Source organism: Carlito syrichta, unplaced genomic scaffold (assembly GCF_000164805.1).
Source record: "Carlito syrichta isolate Samal-C Ts95f unplaced genomic scaffold, Tarsius_syrichta-2.0.1 Scaffold126816, whole genome shotgun sequence".
Classification (NCBI taxonomy): Eukaryota; Metazoa; Chordata; class Mammalia; order Primates; family Tarsiidae; genus Carlito; species Carlito syrichta.
In genome coordinates this window covers 95,586-110,115 of record NW_007070912.1, presented here as the reverse complement: position 1 = coordinate 110,115, position 14,530 = coordinate 95,586, and the positions used below count along the sequence as shown (strand labels likewise).

Below are 14,530 nucleotides of genomic sequence, written 5' to 3'. Positions count from 1 at the left end.
AGGTTCGAGACCCGCCTGGGCAGCGAGACCTCATCTCTACAATAAATCAAAAATCAGCCGCCTGTAGCACGCGCCTGTAATTCCAGCTACTCGGAAGGCTGAGTTGGAAGGATCGCCAGAGCCCAGTGGGTCGAGGCTACGGTGGCCGGGAGTGGCCACTGCACTCCAGTCTGGGCGACAGAGTGAAACTCCAACTCAAAAAAAAATAAAAAAATTGTACAGTGCTGAGACTTACCCCCAAAAAACACAAAAGTATACTATGGAGCTACAACAAACAGAATGGTTTGATAATGACAGCAGAACAGACCACAGATAAATGGATGATGCCCAGAATTAAGACAGAAGGAGACATGGATACCTTGGCATATGATCAATGGTAGAACTGGGTCAACTGGGCAAACATCTGTAGAGTTACAAAGTTAGATTCTTACCTTGTACCAATAATATATAATGTAGACATGAATTATGGATCTCAAAGTAAAGTTCAATTATAAAAGCACTAAAAGAATATGTAAGTAAATATATAGCTTTGGGATAAAGAACAGCTCACCCTTGTACGACACAAATTTGAACTGTGGGTACACTTACACATTGATCAAAAATACAGTATTCAAGGCGGGAAACCTGAGTAGACAGGGGCCAAACTTTTTGTATATGTGGGTTCAAAGGGCTGACTTTGGGACTTGACTATGCGAGGAGTTGGACATACACTAGGGTCCTAGAACCAACAGAACCAATCCCCCCACTTAAACTGAGGGACGACTGTACTTCCAAAGTATGATGACAAATGCAGAATTTATAAGAAAAAAAGATTAAGGTATCTTTGATATCAGAAAATACCTCAGCTTCTTTGTACAAAATATACAAAAAAATAAAAACCTGTCATGTGTTTGCAACATTTGACAATGCGCTAATATACAAAGAGCGCCAAAAATGATGAATCACCTTACAAATATCTAAGCTGAAGAAGAGGCGATTCACAAAGAAAAAAGTCAGTAAACACAAGAGATGTCCTGTGATCAAAGAAGAACAGAGAGCAACGTCCTAGACCTGTTTGGTCTTTGCCAACTTCACAGGCACGAGGGCAGGACTGGTCTGTAGCATATTTTGCAAGCATCTACTCTGCCACCTTCTTGGAGGAAATTTGGGAGAACATATAAACCCTTAAAATATATGGTATCCTTTGACAAAATAATCCCAGTTGTGGGAAATCATCCCAAGCAATTTAGAGCATATACAAAGAATGAGTTATAGGATGGTCCACAAAATGCTGTCCACAGCACCAGACACTGGAACAACCCTGAATCCTGCTGAGTAAACAATAGCTGGCTGCAGAGCAAAACCCACGGGTTCCTCAGGGATTGCCCTCCCCTCCACTCACAACCAACTCCTTGAAAGAATGATGTCTCCTCATTGCTTCCTGGACCTCTCAACTCCCATCACACTCTTACCAACCCCAAACCCAGCACTGAGGTTACCAAGGCTGCTTTCAGGACAGGTGACCCCAAGTCATGACCCTCCCACCCTCTCCAGTCATCACTGGCTCTGTTTTCTTCCAGACCCTTTTTCTCGGTTGACCTTTTCAGAGCATACTTCCTTGGAGTTGTTCAACACCCTCTTCTCTTCTCCCTCTGAACAAATTTAGCTTGTCTCATCTACTTCCAAAGACTTTAGGCCTCCCTACATGGATCGTGAAAAGGGCATCATTGGCCCATATCTCTTGCTTGAGCTCCCAGACCTGACCTCCAACTGGCTACTGTCTGTCCCAGTCCTGGCCCATCATCAAACTGCAAATGCCAGCACCTGGACTCCCCATGTTCCCACAGACCTGCCACTCTATTCAGACACCAGTACACACAAGCTTACCCAAACAAGGAACCTGGCTTGATCCTGGGATCTTCCCTGCAAGGCCCCTAGGGTTCCCAGTTACAACACATTTCCCCCATCCAAAAGGCCACAGGGCACCAACACATTGCCTGGACTACTGATGACGCCAGCTTTCTTGCTGGACTCCTCAACTCCAAATCATTCCCCATGCTGTACCCTGGGATAGGTCCTCTACTTCCTTCACCCACACCTTCCTGCTTGGCTGTCAGCACCTGTCCCTTCCATCTCATAACTGGGTTTCAGCCCCACTCACTTCTCTATCCTTTACTTCTCATGACTCAGGCTACTGGTGTCTGATGCTTGAACTGTTGCAAAAGCTTCCTGCCTCCAGACCACCCTTCACGCTACTTTCAGCAGGAACATTTTAGAACCCACATTCCATAGGTCTTTCTGTGGCTTCCCACAGCCTGCCACGAGCCACTCCAGCTAGACTGACTCCAGTGCATACTGTGCTCTCTAAGGGCACAGCCTGGATGGACTCCACTCCCCACCTGGCTACCTCTCACACACTCTTCGTCTCAGCTCTGGGATTGCCTGCCAGTACCTGTCCCGCCCCAGTACAGCAAGATACCTCAACAAGGTCTGTGAGGAGAAGGGCTACATAGGACCGGCTCACCACTGCAGTCCCAGGCCCAGGGCCTAACATCTGGCACAGAAGAAGTGATCAACAGATACACAGTCTGGACTAAGTGAGAAGGGTGGACCACAGCTCCAGGCGATCCTGTTATAAACATATGTGTAAGGCCGGGCTCAGTGGCTCAGCCTGCAGTCCCAGCCCTTTGGGAGGCCGAGGTGAGTGGATTGCCTGAGCCCGCAGGTTCGAGACCTGCACGGGCAACTTGGTGAGACCTCATCTCTACAATAAATCAAAAATTAGCCGGGCGTGGTAGCGCATGCCTGTAGTTCCAGCTACTTGGAAGGCTGAGGCAGAAGGATCGCCGGAGCCCAGCAGGTCGAGGCTGCGGTGGCCGGGAGTGGCCACTGCACTCCAGTCTGGTTGATGGAGTAAGACTCCAACTCAAAAACAACAACAACAAAAAAAAAACATAAATATATGTGTAGATAGTAGAATGTCATAAGGGTGGGCGAAGGATGGTAATAGAGAAGGGGGGGTGTCTACTTTATTCTTATTAATCTACAATTTCTACTTTTTCATAGTAAATATACATTTGATTTTATATTTAAATGAACCATAATTTTTTATTTTATTATTTTTTTAGAACAGGGTCTCACTGTCATTCAGGCTGGGATGCAATGGTATGACAATAGCTCATTGCCGCCTCACACTTCTGAGCTCAAGCTATCCTCCCACCTCAATCAGTAGCTGGGACTACAGGTGTGCACCACCATACCGACCACATACATTAATGTCTCAGACTCAAGCTGCCTGATGCACACGGATCTTTAAATCTAAGACCCCACACCTCCAGTTGCCAGTCCCTCCCTCCTGCCCCAACAATGCTCCCTTCACAGGGTTCCAGGTCCGCAAACCTCCAGCCCCAGCCTCACTCTCAGTTGATTACATGGTTTCCCATGAGCAAACTGATCTTCAAGCCTCCTACATCCCATTCTTCCTCCACTGATTGCCAGTTCTGCCCACCTCTGCCTCCTGTCCTCACCATGCCCAACTTGTCTCAAAGTGCCCCAAAGTCACCCCCAACACACAGACTACATGCAGGGTGTGCTCCTTCCTCTCTATGCGCTGATTAGTCCGTCTGTCAGACCAATCTTGGCAGTATACATATATGACAGTTATTGGAAAAAACCCAAACAAGAAAACTTTTCATTTTTATTTTTAGAGATGGGGTCTCGCTCTGTTTCCCTGCTGGTTTCAAACTCTTTGGACTCAGGAGATCCTCCCATCTTGGCCTCCCAAAGTGCTGGGACTATAGGCATAAGCCACTGGGCCTGGCCAGGAAAACTTCTCATGCCAGTGACTGTCCTTTGATCTCCCCTTGCAGTAAAACTCCCTGAATGTTTGAACAGCTGGCTGATGTGAGTTCAGTCCCTGTTCACCTCCCTAAGCCCATTCTACCCAGCCTCGTGCCTTCTACTCAAATAGGCCCATCAAGGCCCCCAGCAGCCGCATGTTGCTGAACGCAAAGCCCCTTTCTGATTCATCATCAAATCTCTTTCTCAGCTGGGCACAGTGGCTCATGCCTGTAATCTCAGCACTTTGGGAGGCCGAGGAGGGAGGATCCCTTGAGCTCAAGAGTTCAAGACCAGTCTAAGCAACATAGTGAGACCTCATCTCTACAAAACAATTTAAAAAATTTAGCCAGAGGTAGTGGCATGCACCTTCATTCCCAGCTACTTGGGAGACTAAGGTGAAAGGGTCACTGAGCCCAGGAGTTGAGGCTGTGGTGGGTCATGATCATGCCGTTGTACTCTAGCCTGGGCAATAGAATAAGACCCCGACTCAAAAAGAAAAGAAAAGAAAAGAAGACAAAAAAAAATCCTTTTTCACCTGGCTTCCCAGATGCTGCAGCTGCCTCTCTCCTACCTCCTTGTATGTATTTTCCATCTCCCTTCCCAGTCCTCTTCTGCCCACCTTCTCCACGGTGGAGGCTCCAGGCTCTCACCCTGACTATCTCATCTAGGCTTTGAGTACTACCTCAGTGCCAGTTGTGTCCACATCACTCTCCTGAGCGATCACCAACAGCCTTCCTCAGCCTTCCAGCTGTGTGGCCTGAAACCTTGGAGTCTTGCCTCTTTTCTCGCCCAAACTGCACATTCAATGTGCTCTGTCAGGATTTCCCCAGATTGACCACTTTCTCCCACCTCCACTGCTAACCACCTGGTCCAGCTGCCAGGATCACAATGCAGACTCCTGATTACTATATTGCCATCTCCACCGATCTCCTTTGTCTACTCTCAGCCTTGCAGCCAAAGTGATCCACTCACAGCTTGTATTCTCTGTTCAGCACCTCTCAGGAACGCCCATCTGACTGCCAAGTCACATGCATCTCCACATACCCCCCACCTCTGCCCCAGCAACATGTGCCACCCTACTCAGCACTCTTCATGCTGGGAGCAGGCTGCTGTCTCTGTCTGGAATGATCTATCCCAGACATCACAGAGCCATTCCATCAAAGACACCTTCTCTACCCTCTCAGGATGCCACTCTTCACCACACCCCAACACTCTCTCCTGCTCCACTCATTCCAATGCAGGAAGTCCCACTTCACTCTTGATGGATCCAAAGCACTCCAAACAGGGCCTGGCAGTTCACAGGTGTTCCCCAAACACTGGAGATTGGACCCTGTGAGAGGATCTGCAGAGTGAAGCAGGTCATTGCAACTGAGGGCTCAGCAAGGATGTGGCCTTCACAATCATTGATGGAGCTCAAAAGCCAGCAAACCAGTTATCACAGCCCCAGGGTTCTCCAGTGCTGAGGACAGGGGAAAAGGGCCAGAACAGTTCCAACAGCCCATGGGACATCTGCTCCTGCCCATGCAGGGCCTGTGCCTACTGGAGTCTCAGGAAGCCACAGTGCCAACCTGGGAACCTAGGAGAGATGCAGCGTTGACATGCAAAGTTACAGGCAGATCCCTAGGCTAGACCACCACTGTGCTCTCATGCCTACCAGACAGTTTCCACTGAAGTCATAGATAACTGCTTACGGAGAAGAAAATGGAGATTTTTAAAGTCATCAAAATCAGTCAGGCTCAGTGGCTCAGCCTGTAATCTGGCGTCTGGGGAGGCTGAGGTGAGTGGATTGCCTGAGCCCGCGGGTTCAAGACTCGCCTGGGCAACTTGGTGAGACCTCATTTCTACAATAAACAAAAAATTAGCCGGGTGTGGTAGCGCACAACTGTAGTTCCAGCTACTTGGAAGGCTTAGGTGGAAGGATCACCGGAGCCCAGCAGGTCGAGGCTGTGGTGGCCGGGAGCGGCCACTGCACTCCAGTCTGGGCGACAGAGTGAGACTCCAACTCAAAAAAATAAAAAATAAAAAAATAAAGTCAACAAAATCACAATGTCTCAAAAACAAGAACTGAAGGCCAGTTCCCTCGTAAAAGATGCCTAGTTGTCACTTGTTCTTAAAAGATTCCCTCAAGTCCAGTCAACCAAGGATCCCAGCCCATGGGGCTTAAACCCTGTTCTATTCCCATCCTTCAGCACAGGGTGAGGACAGGGAGGAGACAACTGGCTCAAGCCAGGGGGGTCCTCTGGAGCTCTGAAGCTGCTGCTCCTCGCTCCCCTATAGAGTTTACAGAAACCAGGTAGTGCACACAATCCTGGGGAGGGTAGTATATACTCCAGGTAGAGCTGATTAACACCGTGTAAAGGGCACTACTATAATGTCAAGTCAGACTCCAGACACAAGAGACACTGACTTGCATTCAGGAAGTCAGAATAAAAGAATCAGAGGCTATATGACCTCGCCGAGAAGGAAGGTCTTAAACAACACGTTTGATACATCCTGACATATTACACAAGCACCAGCAAAGAGCATTCCTTGAAATAGAGGTGTGGGAATAACTTAAATATATAAGCAGAGCTAGCAACCTTGCTAGGCTGTGGTGCCCAGACCATCTCAAGTTGTCTTAGTGATGTGTTGACCAGCAGAAACCATGTTTCCAAGGTGGACACACCATACGCTGGTGGGCTCCTCTACACCAAAGAACACATGGGGCCAGGAAACTTCATCACAGAGAGTCACCAGTCAACGCTAAGCACCCATAGCATCAGCCAGAAGTCTTAACCTGGGGAGATTTCCATAGAACTCACAATTCTGGGAGCCCAGGTTGAGGAGACCCAATGCTGTCGCTCAGGTTATGGCACTATGAGCACAGAGGGCTGTAAGGTAAGCAAGGGGTGGCATGATAAGCATGTCTCATGGGGCATCTTAAGGCAACAGGTCCTGAAGCAGCACAGCCCAGGATGTAAAAGGAAAGCTGAAGTTGCATGCACATCACAACCATACACCTGAAGTTTCAGAAGTCAGTGTATAATGCAAATCGAGGAGCATGAAACTAGGTTTCCCCTTTGGTAGGAAACTAGTAAAGACCGAATGCTCTAACTGTATTCTTTTTAAAGAAAAAGGAGCTGAGCATGGTGGCTCACATCTGTAATCCCAGCACTTTGGAAGGTTGAGGTGAGAGGATTGCTTGAGCCCAGGAGTTCACAATATCAGCCTCGACAACATAGCGAAACCTCATCTCTACAAATAAAATTATAAAAAATAAATTAGCCAGGTGTGGTGGCACATGCCTGTAGTTCTAGTTACTCAGGATGCTGAGGTGGAAAGGACTCCCTGAGTCCAGGAGGTTGAGGCTGCTGTGAGCCATGACCACTGTGATCATGCCACTGTACTTCAGCCTGGGGACAGAGTGAGACCCCAAGAAAGAAAGGAAAGAAAGTAAAAAAGAAGGAAGGAAAAAAGAAAGAAAGAAGGAAGGGAAAAGCATGACGGAGACAGTCAAGTACTTCACAGCTGTATAACAGCTATGGTCTGAGTACAGGTGTGGGTCTTGTCTGTGCAGGACAAGCCAACAGGAAGAAAGCCCCAGCCCGCCCAACAAAACCACCAGCAGCTGAGCTCTAGAGCCTGCAAGGAGGCTCTGCAGCTGCAGTCTCCCAGCCTCTTGACTTGAGAAAACACACAGAAATCTAAGGAGACTTTCTTCGAGGCCCAGGCATCCTTCCTGCAGCACTGCCCCTGTACACTCACGACTGAGTATCTATGTGTGCTAGCAGAGCAGTACTGCCATAAGGTGACGCAGTGTGCATAAAATATACCTGTATGTGTGTTCACAACTGAAATTTATTTTAAACTCCTTCCTAATTATAAAGAGAGGTCTGGCACTGTGGCTCATGCCTGTAATGCTAGCAGTTTGGGAGGCTGAGACAGGAGGATCATTTGAGGCCAGAGTCTGGGACCAGCCTGGACTCGTCTCTATTTAAAAAAAAAAAAAAAAAAAAAAACCAGCCAGGCTCCGTGGCTCAGCCTGTAATCCCACGCTTTGGGAAGCTGAGGTGGGTGGACTGCCTGAGCCCGCGGGTTCGAGACCCGCCCGGGGAACTTGGAGAGACCTCATCTCTACAATAAATCAAAAATTAGCCGAGCGTGGTAGCGCATGCCTGTAGTTCCAGCTACTTGGAAGGCTGAGGCGGAAGGATCGCCGGGAGCCCAGCAGGTCAAGGCTGCGGTGGCCGGGAGCGGCCACTGCACTCCAGTCTGGGCGACAGAGTGAGACTCCAACTCAAAAAAAAAAAAAAAAAAAATCTACAGAGAGAGAGTGATACAGTATAACTTTTTAGCAAGAGAGCCAGGAATATCTATCAAAACTCAAAAACTTTCAAGTCCAGAAATTGCTTTGAAGATATACAACTAAGTTATATGTTTGAGGGTATTCAATGCAGTATATTTGTAATAACCAGAAAAAAACAATTTATTTCTGCCCTCAACACAAGACTAACTAAATACATTCTGATTTGGTCATACAATCAATAAATGTACTCATTAATTCGATAGAACTACAATTCTTTGCTTTTGTTTTTTTTTTGAGTTGGAGTCTCACTCTGTTGCCCAGACTGGAGTGCAGTGGCCACTTCCGGCCAGCGTAGCCTCGACCTGCTGGGCTCCAGCGATCCTTCCGCCTCAGCCTTCCAAGTAGCTGGAACTACACACGTGCGCTACCACGCCTGGCTAATTTTTTGATTTGTTGTAGAGATGAGGTCTCGCCAAGTTGCCCAGGAGGGTCTCGAACCCGCGGGCTCAGGCAATCCACACACCTCGGCCTCCCAAAGTGCTGGGATTACAGGCTGAGCCACCGAGCCCGGCCAATTCTTTGTTTTTAAATTTTAAAAAACCAAAGAAACTAGAAGAACTCTACTAGATGCAAACAGTGGTTATAATGAAATACATCTTCTTCAGCTGGGTGCAGTGGTTTATGCCTGTAATCTCAGCACTTTGGGAGAACGAGGTGAGAGGATTGCCTGAGTTCAGGGGTTTGAGACCAGCCTGGGAAACTTGGCAAGACCTCGTCTCTACAATAAATAAAAAATTAGCTGAGGGTTGGGAGGAGTCAATAAAAAAAAATTAATCAAGTGTGGTGGTGTGCACCTGTAGTTCGTTACTTGCAAGGCTGAGACAGAAGGATCACCTGATCCCAGCAGGCCGAGGCTGCAGTAGCCAGGGTGACAGAGTGAGACTCCAACTCAAAAAAAAAAAAAAAATTTTCACGTTTCTCTGCAGGAAAAAGTATACTACAATGAACATATGCAATATGTTTTAAATTATAAAAGGAAACTTGTATGGCATGAAAGGAGCACAGAAGGATGAAAACAGAAAAGCCCCCTGGTTCCCTCCACCTCAAGATGTCTAAGAGCCAGCCCTAATCCACCCAGAACAGCCTCTCATCTTCACACAGCCATCTATGTTCACCTGTGCTTTTTAAAAAACCACACATAAAATATAGCACATGCAGGGGTTTCAAGTTATTTGTTCAGTGTCAGGTGTCTCTGCATACACCTCTCCTCAGCTGTGCTAGAGGCTATTCCTCATTCTCTCATAGCTGACAGACAGACAACAAAGCTGCACATTTACTTCCCTCCTGAAGTACATTCAGGCTCTCATGCCCAGCTAACAAGTGAATGCACATACGAATGTGTGTTCTATACATGTGTCAACATCTACATGTGTCTTCATAAAACAAAAAAAACTTGGGATTATAGTCTCTAAATAGGCATACTTTTAATGTTACATCACCGTTTTATCCTTTATGGATAAATAATTTGCAAACACATGCCTTTAGTGACCACACATTATTCCACCATACAGCTGTATTATAATTTAATATCCCAATATTATTGAACTGTTCAACTGCTGCCAATTCTTATTACCACTGACAACACCACAATGATTTTTATTACCACTGACAATACCATGGTAGACAAATACTGGTACAGGTCTTGTTTACAAAGTGTATTTTAAATTTGAGCACAAAGTCCACAGGAGGACTAAAAGGATTACTTAAATATTTTCTTTTATAGTTCTCTTTGCTCCAGTTGATATTTTCCTGAAACATGAGAAATGATTGTTTCAAATCCTACAGGGCTATAAACAACTTGGGGAAGTACTTCTAATCTGTTCTCACAAACAGAGAGCAAATAAGCAACCTATGAAAATAACAGAATGATTATGGAAATATTCCATATGTCATGATAAAAAGGGAGCTCCATTTTGAAGTACAAGAAACTTACAATAAGATATGGAAATAAAAAAGCAAATTTCCAGCCTAGGCAACATATTGAGATCTCATCTCTAAAAAAAAATTTGAAAATTTACTGGGCATGATGGTGTACACCTGTATTCCCAGTTACTTGAGAGGCTGAGGTGGAAGAATCACCTGAGTCTAGGAGTTAGAGGCTGCAGGAAGCCATGATCTGTGCCACTGCACTCCAGCCTAGGTTATAGAGTGAGACCCTCAACTAAAAAAAAAAAAACAAATTTCCAACTTGAAAAGCGTATTTAAAAATAATCCCACAGCAAATATGTTGATGATGAAATCCTGAAAACGCTTCCTTTATAATTAAAAACAAGATAAGGTGCTGCTGGCCTCCACAGTGGCTTAAGCCTGTAGTCCCAGCTACTCGGGAGGCTGAGGCAGGAGGATAAGGTAAGAGAATCACTTGAACCCAGGAGTTTTAGTGAGTCATGACTGTGCCACTGCACTCCAGCCTGAACAACAGAGCAAGATCCTGTCTCTAAAAAGAAAAAATGGGTTTTTTGTTTGTTTTTTAGTTGAAGTCTCACTCTGTCGCCCAGACTGGAGTGCAGCGGCACGCTCCTGGCCACCACAACCTCGACCTGCTGGGTTTCCTCGAACCTTCTGCTCAGGCTTCTAAGTAGCTGGAACTACAGGCGCATGCTACCACGCCCGGCTAATTTTTTGATTTATTGTAGAGATGAGGTCTTGCCAAGTTGCCCAGGTGGGTCTCGAACCCGCGGGCTCAGGCAATTCACTCACCTCGGCCTCCCAAAGTACAGGATTACAGGCTGAGCCACAGAGCCCGGCCTAAAACCCAAAAGACTCAATGTATAAATTATAAGAATGAATAACAGATAACAAAAATGTACCCGTTTCAAACAACAGCTATTTGAAAATATAATTTTAAAATACAGGAAGTCACAGCATATGAACAAATTCCATTCCAAGAGTGCGTTTGTAAGTCTAACTGGCTTTAAGTCCAACAAAGTTAGCCTAGGTACCCAACTAACACAATCAGCTCTATAGTACTGTATGTATTTAACAGGATATACTGACACCTGGTGGAGAGAAATAATTCATTAAAAAACACAGGTGGGTATCATTTAAGTTTGTAACTTGAAAGTTCCTATGTAGGGGACTTACAGTAATGTCATTTGTAATAGGCAAAAAATACATATATATAAGGGACCCAGGAATAATCTAACAAATGACAGACAAGACCTCCACAGAAAACATCATAAACCTTTCTGGGAGGCACTGAAGAACACCAGAATAAGTATAATACCTCACTGAGTTCAGAGGGATAAGACTCAGCCCTGAAAAGGTGTCAATGAAACCTTAACAACTGTACGATGTCGACTTGTATACCTAATCCTGGATTGTTCCCCACATCTTTTAAATAGTAAATATTAAATAAATAAATAAGAAAGCTTAACATAACCTGCTGGTGGTTTTGGTGCAATTCACAAGCTGATTCTAAGATTCATGTGGAAGAAGAAAGGGCCAAGGACAGTCAGGCTCCTGAAGAAACATAGCAGGGCTTTAACTTAACATGTATAAAAAATAATTAAGTTACAATGACTGACAGTATGGCATTGGTGCTGATTTAGAAAAACTGGCCATTGGAATAGAACAGAGTCCAAAAACACATCCATGATTTATGGAGATTACTGATGACAGAGATATATCAAAGACTAACAGAGAAAGAAGAAGGTGTTTTGTCTGTTTGTTTTTCAATAAATGGTGTTCACAAAACTGATTATCCACATGGTTTTTGTTTTGTTTAGAGACAGTGTCTCGTTCTGCTGCACAGGCTGGTGTGTCATAACTCACTGAAACCTTGAACTCTAGGACTCAAGTGATCCTGCTGCCTCAGTCTCTGAGGTAGCTGGGACTACAGGCATGTGCCACTACACTCAGCTAATTTTTTTATTTTTTACTTTTTGTAGAGATGGGGGTCTCCCTATGTTGCCTAGGCTGGACTCAAGTGATCTTCCTGCCTCAGGCTCCCAAAGTGCTGGAATTAATAGTATCCCCAGCCACATTGTTAAGAAAGAAATCATAAAGGCCTTCAGCATAAGATTAGCTCGCCCACAGCTCTAAGGATGGGCAGGAGGCACAAGCACCTACAGGGCAGAGTACCAGTTGCTATAATCTCATAGGACTCAGGCAAGAAAGATCTGTGGAAGGAGAGAGAGAGAGACAGACAGAGAGAGAGAGAGAGAGAGAGAGAGAGAGAGAGAGAGAGAGAGAGAGAGAGAGAGAGAGAGAGAGAGAGATACCTGAGAACAAACCAAGCAAGGATAAAATCCCAGTAAGAGGGACCGATGACAGTGGAATGGAAAGCCCTTTCCACTCCTCCTGGCAGAAGGCTACTGATGAGTAATGAAGATCCAGCAGAGATTCTGGAGATAGAGAGGTGTCAAATGTGCAGCTATTCTCCCCTCGAAACATTTCCTAAATGTTTAAGGTGCATGGGACAGAATGTCCACACATTTAAGTTGCATGAGATAGGAGCAAAACTGGAAACTTCTGAAGGACAGACTGCATCTCTCAGTCTTTCAGGGCCAAGAAGAAAAAGATTTAAGGCGAGCTGTCACCTCACAAAGAACTCAGTCAGGCTCTTAGATGGACACTCTGGAAGGCAACACTCTAAAAACAGGGAAGAATCAACAATACACCGAGTCTCATCAAAATGCAAGCCAGATCTGACCCAGCTATCCACTGCGTGGAAGGAGGTGTAGAGTCCACCATCTTATTTCTCCATTGGAGGAAAGGAAAATCCCCTCTGGTGGAAGACATCCTCCTAGAGTTTCTGGTCTTTTAATACACAATGAGCAGCACACAACAAACACCACACCTGTGAAAAAGACAGTCCAAAGAAAACACAGACAAAAGCTACAGATTATACCAGACACAAAAACTAAAAATAACATGATTACAACCCATAATTAGGAGAAAAATCAACCAAAACTGATCCAGAAATATCATGTGATATCAGTTAGTAAATAATAACATGAAGAGTTATTGGCCAGGATTGGTGGCTCAGCCTGCAATCCCAGCACTTTGGGAGGCTGAGGCAAGTGGATTGCCTGAACCCACGGGTTTGAGACCAGCCCAGGTAACTTGGCAAGACCTCATCTCTACAATAAAAAATAAAATAAAAAATTAGCCAGGCGCGGTAGTACACACCTGTAGTTCCAGTTACCTGAAAGGCTGAGGCAGAAGATCACCGGAGCCCAGCAGGTCAATGCTGGGGTGGTTGTAAGCATGCTACTGCATTCCAGTCTGGGCGATGGAGTAAGACTCCAACTCAAAAAAAAAAAAGTTATTATAACTAATCCTGTATGTTCAAAGTATTAAGAAACATCAGAAACAAAAATGACAAACTTCTAGCAATAAAAACTACAATGTCAGCCGGGCTCGGTGGCTCAACCTGTAATCCCGCGCCTTTGGGAGGCTGAGGTGAATGGATTGCCTGAGCCCGCGGGTTCGACACCCGCCAGGGCAGCGAGACCTCATCTCTACAATAAATCAAAAAATCAGCCGGGTGTGGTAGCACATGCCTGTAATTCTGGCTACTTGGAAGGCTGAGGCAGAAGGATCGCCGGAGCCCAGCAGGTCGAGGCTGTGGTGGCCAAGAGCGTGCCACTGCATTCCAGTCTGGGCAACAGAGTAAGACTCCAACTCAAAAAAAAAAAAAATACTACAATGTCAGCTGGGTTCAGTGGCTCAGCCTGTAATCCTGCGCTTTGGGAGGCTGAGGTGAGTGGACTGCCTGAGCCCGCGGGTTCGAGACCCACCTGGGCAACTTGGCAAGACCTCATCTCTACAATAAATCAAAAACTTAGCCAGGCGTGGTAGCATGCCCCTGTAGTTCCAGCCACTTGGAAGGCTGAGGAGGAAAGATCGCCAGAGCCCAGCAGGTTGAGGCTGCAGTGGCCAGGAGCGTGCCACTGCATTGCAATCTGGGCAACGAGTGACACTCCAACTCAAAATGAATAAATAAATAAATAAACTACAATGTATGAGATGAATAATATATTAGGTAAGATTAACAAAGATTAGACATTACAGAAGTAAAGATTAATGAATTTGAAGATATAATAAAAAATGAAACGAGAGAACAACTAAAATACATGAACAGAGCATCACTGAACTGTGGGACAACTTCAAGCAGTCAAATATATGCATAACTGAAGCCCCTGAAGGAGAGGGAATAACCAAAAAGAAAAAAACAAAAACAAAAAAACCCTGAATGGTCGCAGTAGGCAGAATTCTAAAAATGATCCACAAACCACTGTCTTTTCATCTTTAGAAACTGAAACTGAGCCAGGCTCGGTGGCTCAACCTGTAATTCCGCGCCTTTGGGAGACTGAGGTGAGTGGATTGCCAGAGCCCGCGGGTTCAAGACCCACCTGAGCA

At 45.7% G+C, this 14,530-nt stretch overlaps 1 protein-coding gene across 1 annotated transcript in view; it reads right to left on the bottom strand.

The window, feature by feature from the left end:
* The window catches only part of NPLOC4 (NPL4 homolog, ubiquitin recognition factor), a 79,874-nt gene that overhangs the window by 18,932 nt on the left and 46,412 nt on the right, over positions 1-14,530 (bottom strand). The window lies entirely within an intron of this gene.